Source organism: Puma concolor, chromosome A2 (genome assembly GCF_028749965.1).
Source record: "Puma concolor isolate L17-30 chromosome A2, mPumCon1.1.hap2, whole genome shotgun sequence".
In the NCBI taxonomy this organism is placed as follows: domain Eukaryota; kingdom Metazoa; phylum Chordata; class Mammalia; order Carnivora; family Felidae; genus Puma; species Puma concolor.
Genome location: NC_141668.1, coordinates 49,487,130 through 49,500,028, shown reverse-complemented (window position 1 = coordinate 49,500,028; position 12,899 = coordinate 49,487,130). Strand labels below are relative to the sequence as shown.

Genomic DNA, 12,899 nt, shown 5'->3' with positions numbered 1-12,899 from the left:
AATTCAGCCTTGCTCTGCTCCTTTTCTACTCTGCACCTGAACGCTCGCATCAGACCTCCCTTTCATCCAAGAACACTGCTTGGTTCTAACTTTGGCCTCCCGTCTACATCAGGGGAAATATCATCCATCCCGAATGCCTACTTTACATTTGTAAAGCAGCAAATTCATTCTGCTGATAGATAAAACTCACAAATAGGAATTTCAACAGTCAAGCCCTTTTCCCAGGAATAGAGTCCAATGTTTGAAGTTACATCACTCCACCATGTTTTCTTTATTATTTCTTTATTTTTAACTGAGATGTATTTGAAATTTTTTTTTCAACGTTTATTTATTTTTGAGACAGAGAGAGACAGAGCATGAACGGGCGAGGGGCAGAGAGAGAGGGAGACACAGAATCGGAAACAGGCTCCAGGCTCTGAGCCATCAGCCCAGAGCCCGACGCGGGGCTCGAACTCATGGACTGTGAGATCGTGACCTGGTTGAAGTCGGACGCTTAACCGACTGCGCCACCCAGGCGCCCCATTAACTGAGATGTATTTGATTTATACTATTGTGAAATTCAAATTTTTTAAAACATTTATTTCTGAGAGAGACAGAGACAGAGCATGAATAGGAGAGAGCCAGACAAAGAGGCAGGCACAGAATCCGAAGCAGGCTCCAGGCTCTGAGCTGTCAGCACGGAGCCCGATGAGGGGCTCGAACCCACGAACTGTGAGATCGTGACCTGAGCCAAAGCTGGACGCTGAACCAACTGAGCCACCCAGGGGCGCCCCCACCGTTGTGTAAATTTAATGTGGGCAGCATGTGGATTTGACACATTTATATATTGTAATACGGTTGCCGTTGTAGCACCTCCGTCAGGTCACATAATTATCTTTTCGTTTTAGTGGTGGGGGTAATTAAGATCCAGTCTCTTAGCAAGTTTGATGATCATGGTACCATATTGTCTGTATTCACCATGCTGTGCATTAGATCTCCAGGACTTACTAACACACTAGTTGAGTGTTTGAACCCTTAAACTACATCTTCCCTCTGCCCCCCACCACCCAGCCCCTCGTAACCACCATTCTATTCTGTTTTCAGAGGAGCCTGGCTTGGTTAGATTCCACATATAAGTGACATCATACGGTATTCGTCTTCCTCTGTCTGACCGATCTCACGTCCCATAATGTCCTCAAGGTTTATCCATGTTGTTGCAAATACTCTACCACTACTCTGCTTAAAGGCACTAGTGAAGAGTCTCCTTTCTCATAGAAATCAAGTAGTTTTCTGATTAATCGAAAACTGGAAGAGGTTGCAGTTATCCTGACAGAAAAGCTTCCATTCAGCCCGTTGGACTAACATTGCTAAGAGATCTTAGCAGCAAGCAGTACCTGAAAATCTACAAGAAATGCAAAATCTCAGGCCCCATCCTAGACTTTTTAACCCAGACGCTCTGGGAGTAAGGCCCAGCAATCTGTGTCTTAACAAGCCTTCAAGGTGACTTGGATGCCCACTCAGATTTAAAAATGACTGATTTGGGGAGCGCCCAGGTGGCTCAGTCGGTTAAGCGTCCAACTCTAGATTTCTCACAGTTCATCAGTTCGAGACCCATGTCGGGCTCTGCTGACAGTGCAGAGCCTGCTTGGTATTCTCTCTCTGTCCCTCTCTCTCTCTGTGCTCCTTCCCTGCTCTCTCTCTCTCTCTCTCTGTCTCTCAAAATAAATAAATAAACTTTAAAAATATTTTTAGGGGCGCCTGGGTGGCGCAGTCGGTTAAGCGTCCGACTTCAGCTCAGGTCATGATCTCGCGGTTCGTGAGTTTGAGCCCCGTGTCGGGCTCTGGGCTGATGGCTCAGAGCCTGGAGCCTGTTTCTGATTCTGTGTCTCCCTCTCTCTCTGCCCCTCCCTCGTTCATGCTCTGTCTCTCTCTGTCTCAAAAATAAATAAACGTTAAAAAAAAATTAAAAAAAAATTTTTTTTAAATTACTGATTTGGGGCACCTGGGTGACTCAGTTAAGCATCCAACTGGCTCAGGTCATGATCTTGCAGTCCGTGGGTTCCAACAGCTCAGAGCCTGGGCCCCGCTTTGGTTCTGTGTCTCCCTTTCTCTGGCCCTGCCCCTCTCATGCTCTGTCTCTCTCTCTCTCAAAAGTAAATACACACTTAAAAGTTAAAAATAAATAAATAAACAACCATTAAAACATTTAAAAATTACTGATTTAAGGACAGATTGACCGATCAGGAAGACAGTTTAGGCCAAGAGAGCCAAGGAGCTTCCATAGGAAAATCTAAAACATATTTATGGCAAGTATTTCCAATAGGATCATGAGACTCAGAGCCAGTCAGTCAAAGGCAAAACTTGAAGATCTCATTGTTTAAAGAGTCAGGTGGAAATATTGTTTCTTAGGATAATTATAATTGGTTGGAAACACTGAAATATTTATATGAGAACGTTTTCAAAGCAGACACTGTTTTTAAATCAGCTGGCAGGCTAGAAAAAAACCTAAAAGGAGCCTGACAATTGCTCTGGTGGTGCTGCTTCTCTTCTTTAAAGATTTTAGAAAAACGTTCTGCTCCTGGGTCATTTCATTTTATTCTTGTTAACTTATAGCTTCAGATTACAAAACACTTAATAATCAAATAGAGAGGCTCTTTTTCATCCTATAGTGCATTCTGCTTTTCAGCTAATGGATAAATTTCCACTCTGCTTCCAAGCGTTCACTTATTATAAGAAGCACTTGAACTCCATTTTGGTATGCAAACAGCCAAATCATGCAATTAGCCCATGCCTGGTTCTCCAGAACCAGCGGGCTGCATAGACACAGGTCAGGACCGTGTGGTTTTATGCTCAGGAGTCAATTATACTAGCTAAGGGAGATGCACTTAAGTAAAGTGCACTAGGGCTTTAATAGCTATCTTTACGATACAGGGAAAGCCACTGTCTTTATACCTGCAGTCTTGTTATCAACTTAATCAAATTTTTAATATCAGAATGTGGATTACAGTTATGTCACTTAGTATAGGCCAAGACCCTTCCTTCCTCCCTCCTCAGTAGGTTCCGCAGGCCACACAATGCCATGTTATGAAAACTACCCTTTAAACCTGATAAAATATTTAAGACATGTGTCCTGATAGTGTTATGTAAGCAAATACCAAGAAGAATCCAGTCGTTGGTGAACCTGATCAGGCCAGTCTCCAAGGACCGGGAAAATAATCTAGCCATGGCTGCAGTGCTGATATGCAAGGAGAGATTCCCAAGGTGTGGATTCCTGCAAGATCAGAGCCCAAATACCCTACACACTTCTTGAAAAGTGACTCCTTAATTGTCACTTATTACTTTAACTAGGTTCAAGAGTCACTGAATCTGGGGACTTCAGTTAAGAAAGATTAAGTATTTGTGCCTATGGCATTGAAATCATAGGAAAAGGCAAAGGACAGGTGATCTTGAATGCAGGACAAAGACTATACGTATACATGTAATATACATATAATATACATATACATATACATATACATATACAAGTAATATACAAGTAATATACAAGTATATGTACATATACATATAACATACAAGTATGTGTTCAGTAACAATTTGCTGCACATGCTAATAAATGCTAATAAATGGATGCATGGTTGGCACAAGAACAGACAGTCAGATCAATGGAACAGAATAGAGAACCCAGAAATGGACCCACAAACGTATGGCCAACTCATCTTCGGCAAAGCAGGAAAGAATATCCAATGGAATAAAGACAGTCTCTTCAGCAAGTGGTGCTGGGAAAACCGGACAGTGACATGCAGAAGAATGAACCTGGACCACTTTCTTACACCATACACAAAAATAAACTCAAAATGGATGAAAGTTCTCAATGTAAGACAGGAAGCCATCAAAATCCTCGAGGAGAAAGCAGGCAAAACCTTCTTTGATCTTGGCCGCAGCAGCTTCTTACTCAACACGTCTCCGGAGGCAAGGGAAACCAAAGCAAAAAATGAACTACTGGGACCTCATCAAAATAAAAAGCTTCTGCACAGTGAAGGAAACAATCAGCAAAACTAAAAGGCAAGTGACAGAATGGGAGAAGATATTTGCAAATGACATATCAGATAAAGGGTTAGTATCCAAAATCTATAAAGAACTTATCCAACTCAACACCCAAAAAACAAATGATCCAGTGAAGAAATGGGCAAAAGACATGAATAGACACTTTTCCAAAGAAGACATCCAGATGGCCAACCGACACATGAAAAAATGCTCCACGTCACTCATCATCAGGGAAACACACATCAAAACCACCATGAGATACCGCCTCACACCTGTCAGAATGGCTAACATGAACAACTCTGGCAACGACAGATGCTGGCGAGGATGTGGAGAAAGAGGATCTCTTTTGCATTGTTGGTGGCAATGCAAGCTGGTATAGCCACTCTGGAAAACAGTATGGAGGTTCTTCAAAAAACTAAAAGTAGAACTACCCTACGGCCCACCAATTGCACTACTAGGCACTTATTCATGGGATACAGGTGTGCTGTTTCGAAGGGACCCATGCACCCCCATGTTTATAGCAGCACTACCAACAATAGCCAAAATATGGAAAGAGCCCAAATGTCCATCGATGGATGAATGGATAAAGAAGATGTGGTATATATATACAATGGAGTATTACTTGGCAATCAAAAAGAATGAAATCTTGCCATTTGCAACTACGTGGATGGAACTGGAGGGTATTATGCTAAGCAAAATTAGTCAGAGAAAGACAAATATCATATGACTTCACTCATATGAGGACTTTAAGAGACAAAACAGATGAACATAAGGGAAGGGAAATTAAAATAAGATAAAAACAGGGAGGGGGACAAAGCAGAAGAGACTCATGAATATGGAGAACAAACTGAGGGTTGCTGGAGGGGTTGTGGGAGGGGGGATGGGCTAAATGGGTAAGGGGCACTAAGGAATCTACTCCTGAAATCATTGCTTCACGATATGCTAACTAATTTGGATGTAAATTTTAAAAAATGAAAAATAAATTAAAAAAAAAAGAAAAAAGAAAAATAAATAAATGAATGCATGGATGTTCACACTTTTTCCTCCTGATTCTCCATCTCAGCCCGGCTTGGTGCCGTGGGGCCCCTGTACAGGTCTTCTATGCCTTCACCCCCCAGCTCTAATTAGCAAACCCTGGCAATTTTGCCTTCATAATAAACCTTGAATCTGCTTCCTCTTTGCTATGCTCTCTTCCTTTTTGTAGAATCTCAGTATCTCTGGGCTGAGTTACTACAATACCCTGCTCACTGGTCTCCCCTGCTTGCCCCTTCCAAAGCAGGGGACCCCTCACATCCTCCCTCCTTGCCCTGCCTACCCCCCCCCCTCCCCGGCGTGCACACACATGCCCACACACACACTCCTGCCCCAAGTCATATATCTTCAGTGGCCCTTCATTACATGCCAGGCAAAGTCCAGATTTAGTAACTCGGTGCCTGCAGATGTGATCACACAGTGTCACCGGAACTACCTTTCCTTCTCTCGCTCTACACTCTCTATAGCCTCTTCCCCACCCTCACCCTATGCCCCCACACCATCCCAGTGATGCTGCTCCACACACAGGGCCTGCACCTTCTCCCTGGATGGCTGTTCATACAGTTCCCTCTGCCGGGAATCCTGCCACTGGCTCCCTTGCCCCAAGGGAGCCTGCCAAACTCACTCATCCTCCGAGCCTGGGCCCACTGCCCATACTTCCAGAAAGCCTTTCCGAGATATTGCCAACTAAAATGCATCCACCCATCTACTCTACTTGCACAGTGCTTTATCTTGTCCTATTGTAGCACATTTCACAGCCTGCTTCATATCAATATTTATATGTGTGTTTCTCTCTCCCACCAGATTGTGGCATTTATGAGATCAGTGTCGCACCTTACTCGTTTCTATGATCCCTTACAACTTAGCGTACAGCTTAGCACTGAGAAAGAGCTCAGAAATGTTTTCGAATATATGTCATTAATTTCTGTGTCAGAGCTATACATATTCTCTCTCCTCTCTCTCCCTCTCTCTCTTTCCCTCTCTCTCTCTCTCTCTCACACACACACACACACACACACACACACACAGCTGCCCCAGCTCAAAATGAAAATCTTACCTAAGGACCCTGAGACCCACATGCAAGAATATTTTGTCTAACTGTGCACAGCCTATGGCCTTCACTCTTGTCATATAGCTTCTCTGGCATGTGATGAACACGTAAGGTGCAAGCTCCCTGGAAAGCACGTGTGTACAAGAATGCACAGCACAGCTGCACAGCTCCTGGCCTCCTCCTTGATGTCGGCACCGACTTGACACTGGGAGAGCCAATCCCTCCAGGAGCCCAGCAGAGCTCTCTGCCCCCAAACCACAGGGATGTGGTCCTTCAGGCAGTCGAACAGGGCTCCCTGTTTGTGCCACCATCCCTTTGATTAGGTGGGGCCACTTTCTCCCAAATCTGACATTTTCTGACTCACACGCAGTGGGTGGCCCTAGAGCTGACAGTCTTTGCCAGGTAAGCCTTCAGATAAGCTGAAGTTGAAAGGAGCTTCCTGAGTCTCCTATTGGATTGGATCCACTTGTGATGCCACAGATGCTCTGCTCAGAGCGGACTGCCAACGTGCCCTTGGGATCCGGCCATTCTAATCTCTTTCCCAACCGGGGGGCACAAACTTTGTCTACATTTGCCCCTAATTTAGCAAGTAAGCTATTCATTCTAGACAGTAGGCAAGTCTCAAAGGTGATAAACAAAGAAAAAGGTGATAAACAAATGTGATTAAGACATCAAAAATTACATTAGAATTCTCTGAGCAAAAAAAACATCATTCAATCTAAAGGGGAGGAGGAGTCATTGGAGTGCTGAGCATGGAATTTTAAAATTACTAAATACAAGACCAAAAATATTTGTTTCCATATTTTCCCTACTCCTGTTTTGAGGTGGAGAAAATTTTTTCTCTTCCAGATCATTTCCTCCTGAGAGGTTGTACTTGGGAGGCAGAGTGGTTCTAATTCTTTGATGGGTAAGAACTGTTGAAGAGAGTGTTTAATCAAATCCTATTTTCTGGAAATAAATAGGCTAGTTAGCTGCTATTCACCACTCATCCACTTCTCTCTTTTTTTTAAAATTTTTTTTAACGTTTATTTATTTTTGAGACAGAGAGAGACAGAGCATGAACAGGGGAGGGGCAGAGAGAGGGAGACACAGAATCTGAAACGGGCTCCAGGCTCTGAGCCTGTCAGCACAGAGCCCGACGCAGGGCTCGAACTCACGGACCGCGAGATCATGACCTGAGCCGAAGTCGGACGCTTAACCGACTGAGCCACCCAGGCGCCCCCGTCCACTTCTCTCTTATCAGTGGTATTATCAGTTGAAGAAGATGTGGGTTTGGTTCACCCCCAATTCCAAGTAGGAAAATCTTCCTGGCATTATCCTTGGGTTTTTCTTTCATTGGTAAAATGTATTTGGAAAAAAAAATTTATAAATAAAATACTCCATAATATGACCCAGATTTAAGGAGGGTTAGAGTAGTTCTATTTTCCTGCAACAAAGCTGTAATGTTTAATAGTATTATCAAAGTAATACTTTAAGCAGTTTTTCTATCTTTCTGTCTCTGTCTGTCTCACTCTTGATAGATAGATAGATGATAGAGGATAGATAGATGATAGATATGATAGATAGATGATAGATAGATAGATAGATAGATAGATAATAGATAGATATGATAGACAGATAGATGATAGATTGATATGATAGACAGATGGATAGATAGATACATACATACATACAGGAAAGATAGAGATATACATACACACACAAATACATATATGTCATTACATTTAAGTCCCCAGAGGTTTCAGAAGCAAAAAATTTTTACTCTGGATCCACTCAAGAGGTTTGGGGGATCCACATATGCCAATGGTCTGAATAATAGAAGGAACCCATTTGGGGTCACCCTCACTGCAGCCATATTCATGAATGAGCTGTCCCCAGGAGCCAATGTAGTAAAAATGAAGGTGAAAGATGGCCAGCTGAAGCTGGTTCTCCCTGCTTTAATAGCTTCTACATCCCCACCTCTGCATCGGAAAACACAGGTTCTCCATGCTGCTCCTACAAAATAAAACACTCCTATTAGGCAAACCGTGCTTCCATTTCTAGTCTATACTCTCTCCTGAACTGACATGAATGAACTTCCGGGGCCAAGCTCCTGGAGTCAGGGTGACATTTATTCACTTAATAAGTCAATCAATAGAATTCACGCAAGCTAAAATTCTAAAAGAACACTCAGTTCTCAATTATGGTGATAAATAAGACACAACTTCTGCCTCAATTCACAGTCCATCAGTGAGGATGGACAGGTAGCACCAGAGCAGGTTGACAGGTGATGTAATGGAAGTGACATCAGTGCTGGAGCCCTGAAGGAGGCATGGCAGACTGCCCGGTGGGCTTCAGAGAGGAGGTGACCTGCATGGAGATTCCCAATGGACACAGACTGAAAATTTAAGAAAGAAATGCATCCTTGGATATCAGAGTAGAAAACGAAGACTCCATAGGTGATATGTTTACAGCAAAACTTTCTTTAAACATTTTTTAAATGTTTATTTCTTTTTGAGAGAGAGACAGGGTGCAAGCAGGGGAGGGACAGAGAGAGAGGGAGACCCAGACTCCAAAGCAGGCTCCAGGCTCTGAGCTGTCAGCACAGAGCCCGATGCGGGATTTGAACCCATGAACCGTGAGATCACGCCCTGAGCCAAAGTTGGACGCTTAACCAATTAGCCACCCAGGCGCCCCTACAATAAAATTTTCTTCAGCAGAGCTGTCAGAGTTTTGTTTCTTACTGTTACATAGTTTCTAAAAATGACGGTATCCCACATACCCTTCTGCAGTGTGACCTTGTCCATCTCCCATTAAGAGAAGGGGTCTGTGTCTTCAGCCCTTAAATGTGAGTGGGCCCTGTGACTGCTTTCACCAGTCAACTTCTCGTGGGCGTAGCAGTGAAATCATCGGAGGTCTTCCCTAGCCTGGCTGCTTTCACTTCTTGCCTCTTGGAAGCCAATCCCCAAGTAAGGAGGGTGCCTACTCTGAGACCACCATACCGGGAAGAGGTCAAGCCACATGGAGAAGGCTTAGCAGAAGAGATGTCAATGCGTAGGGGGAGAGAGAGAAAACAAGAGGGAAAAGAAGGAGGAGAGGGAGAAGGAGAAGAAAGAGGAGGAGGAGAAAAAGAAGAAAAAGGGTGGTGGAGGAGAGGGAAGAGGAGGAGGAGGAGGAAGGAGAGGGAGGAGAACAGAGGGGGAGGAGAGAGGCTGAGAAGCACAGAGGTACAAGATACATGGATGTAGTCACCTTGGAAAGGGTCTCCAGTCCCAGCAGGCCCAGCTGACTTCTGTGAATCAGAGAGGAACTGCCCAGCCTATGCCTTCCTGCATGCCTGACCCACAAAATTGTGAACAAAATAAAATGGTTGGTTTAAGCCACTAAGTTTGGGGACAGTTTGTTGGTGCAGCGGAACGCTTACCAAAACACAGAGGTCCCACAGTGGTACGCGATGCTAAGGGAAATAGAATCCTAACATGACTTACGATGTCATTTCACTAGCCCGTGTGTATTGAGATAAAAAGGAAACCGAAGTCCCTTCGTGTTCTCTTCTGTTTTGTGCGTACTTCTATTGCTGGGCTGGGACTGATCTTCTCCCTTTATAGAAGTCAAAGGCAAACAATAGGGCAATTCATAATATTCCTTCCTAATGCTTAAGAGATCTTTTGTGGAAGCTGTGGAAGCTCCCAGGGTGTTGTCTTCCCTACATAAGGAAACCGACCTCTAAGTAAGGAGCTGTTTAAGTATTAGCCTGTCACACAATGGAGAAAACACTCTTTGTCCATTTTTCCTCTTTTCTATAAACTCCAAAGGTATACTCACACAAAGATTAATAGAGACTTTGGTCTTCATCACTCATGGACCTCAGAACATGATTACCTGCTTTGAAGGCTTTTAAAATCTCCCAGAAAACAATGTAACATTTCACTGCACTGCAGGAAAAGACTCACTCAAGTTTTTATTCATGGTTAATATGAAAGAGGAGGAAAAAAAAAATCTGCCAAGGGCATTGAGTTTTACATTAAAAAGGGAATACTTAGTCTTAGAAATACCATAATAGGCTAGAATCACTTGCTTTGTGACTAGGGGTCCACACCTCCCACCAAAAACTGAGGGGCCACACAGAGCTTTCCAAAATACAATGAACTCACTCAAACATTATGAATGCAGTAAGGTATATCCAATAGTTCAGCCTTATTGCTTCTCTCCCTGTTCCCAGCCACCCCCAGCCCCAGCTTTGAGCCCTGGATTCATGGACTCTGATTTCATTCCACTTGGAAATTAGCAAATGGTGAGACTGATCAAAAAACTTGTCATCAGGCAGGACCTTTGTGAAATGGCTCTTTAATTAGCCATTTCATATTTTGTTATTTCTTTAGCGATTCATGTTAAAAATATGTTCCATGGATGCCAGCCTGCAGGAACGCAAAGCGCCCTTGTCACTCAGCAGTAATTCAGTGAAATAATAAATAATCGCATCAGCAGCCCTGGCCTCCAGCATTAGTTCGTCCCCCCATACCCCCCAAGGCCATGTGGCCAGGCTCTCCACCCCAGACATCAAGCTCTGTGGTAAGCACGGAGTGGTCACCACAAACGAGAGAGGGATTTTGCCCCCCCCCCCCCAGGAGGCTTCTCTCCACAAAGAGAGAAGGACTGTGGGTATGTCTCCTGAATCTGAGGTCACCCAGGGTCTGGGTGTAAAAGGCTGACTTCTTTGACACGTTGTTATCACAAGCAGCATATCTCTTGAGTGAAATTTCAGGAATGGAAGTTCCTCAGGGAAAGATGCCATTTCATCCACTAAGCCAGATCAGCTGGAACTGGAAGGCAATGGCTTACGTCTGCGGAACGGCTTGGACCAGGACCTTGTGTTCTGTCAGCTTTTAGGTGGGGTCCACCCACTGGCTCTCGCCAAGATTTCAGCCGGGTCCTAGCCCCACCCTGGCCCAATGGATTCTCCTCACGGAGCATCTCAAGAAAGAAACAGTAACTTCCCCTAAGTGGCTCACCCCTCCTCATCTATGTTAGAAAAAGAGTAGGGATCTATCAAAATATGACAGAGGAAGATGTTATTCAGGCAACCCTAGGCTATAATCATAATGTTCATGAGAGTAAGCCAAATGTGGCTTTACATACGAGGCAGTCTGTTGGCAGGAGATGATGGAGATAAAAAGCAGCAAGGCAGAGATTCTGGCCTCCTCCCCAACCATGCAGAAGGCCAGGTTTTCATTTAGGACTGAGGGTTTTAATTCAGTCTATAAATGGAGATGACAAAGAAATAAGAAAAATGTACAGCAGCATTAGAATCTATGTTCACTCAGGAACACTCAGAAACACTCCTGTTCATTCTAGAACCTTCTAGAACAATGAACAGAGAACCCTGATTAGAGATTCCCACTCCACCCCCCCACACACACACACACACCTTTTTTTCTACCCTCCTTTTTCTGCCCCCAGGGAATGGGTCTTGGATGTTTTTTACTTCACAGATTTCTAGATAATGTCAGTCCCTTGATCTAGCAGCCATATGTGAATTAAAATGGAGACCACCACTGAAAAATCACATCTTGGGTGACAGGAAATGAGCAGAAAGGATAGAGCTGAGGAACGCAGTTCTGTTTTTCCTTCAAGGTTCTGGGGGATGAAATAAAGAATATAGGCAGTTAGTGAAATGTTCTAGTCATTTACTTTTCTTTTTGCTTTCTTGATTCCTTAAGCAATAATCTTGTGCTTTGGACATCTAAAAAACATCCATCCTTTTTAAAAGTCCACTGTATCAATTAGGTACCATTTCTAAAGAGACAGTAGGTTTTTCTTAACTTCTCTTAAACTTGGTCAGTGCTGCCTATGTAACAGAGTAATTGATTTTAGAAATAGATTTTTTTTTTCTCATAGCAATATGAAGTCATCAAAATTTTAAATTGACAGTATTTTTTTGATTATTCGGTATAAGTGTGCTGAAAGCCATCGCTTTCTACACAGGGAAAATGTCTTATTCCCAGACTCATAAGGAATACAAGCAGAATCCACATGTTCTATGATTTTTCTTCCTGATGCTCTGAACATTAAAGAAACAAAATTCACTTCACAAGTATACATCTTAGGGAGCAGATCCTTAGAAACATCTAGGAAAGCAGAATCAGGATGTGACCACAAATGGCCTCTTGATTGTGTATATGGGGTTTTTAAAACTAGTTCTTTCTAAGGAGATACAAAAAACAAAGTCACTTTCTAAATTATATTTCAGGGGCGCCTGGGTGGCTCAGTCAGTTAAGTGTTTGACTTCAGGTCAGGTCATGATCTCGCGGTTCCTGAACTTGAGTCTCTGTGCTGATGGCTAGCGGCTAGAACCTGCTTCAGATTCTGTGTCTCCCTCTTTCTCTGTCCCTCCTCTGCTACACTCTGGCTCTCTCTCTCAAATAAAAATAAAATAATAAAATAAAATAAAATAAAATAAAATAAAATAAAATAAAATAAATGTTTTTTAATTGTATTTCATACATAGCAGCCAACCAACAATCTAACAAACCCTGAAAAGAACATAAATGGTTAATGACAGAAAGTTGATTGGATTAATTTTGTTATATTTACACGGTGTAATGCTTTAAAGTGCATTGAGAATAGTGATGGCTTCTGTACTTATCTGTATCAAAAGATGCTCATGATATACTGCTAAGTGAAAAAGTCAGTTAGATTGTATAGCATAAATGCACATTTTGGGTTTTATGTTTTTAACTTTTATTTATTTTTGAGAGACAGAGCATGAGCGGAGGAAGGGCAGAGAGAGAGAAGGAGACACGGAATCTGAGGC

At 43.1% G+C, this 12,899-nt stretch overlaps 1 long non-coding RNA gene across 2 annotated transcripts in view; it reads right to left on the bottom strand.

Moving 5' to 3' along the window:
- Positions 1-11,472, bottom strand: part of LOC147583163 (uncharacterized) — a 28,861-nt gene extending 17,389 nt beyond the window's left edge. For both annotated transcript variants that reach the window (XR_015245976.1, XR_015245975.1), the window contains exons 1-2: positions 11,225-11,472; positions 9,574-9,685 (exon numbers count right to left, since the gene is read on the bottom strand). This is a non-coding gene — a long non-coding RNA (uncharacterized LOC147583163). The remainder of the gene's footprint in view (positions 1-9,573; positions 9,686-11,224) is intronic.
- Between the last annotated feature and the right edge of the window lie 1,427 nt (positions 11,473-12,899).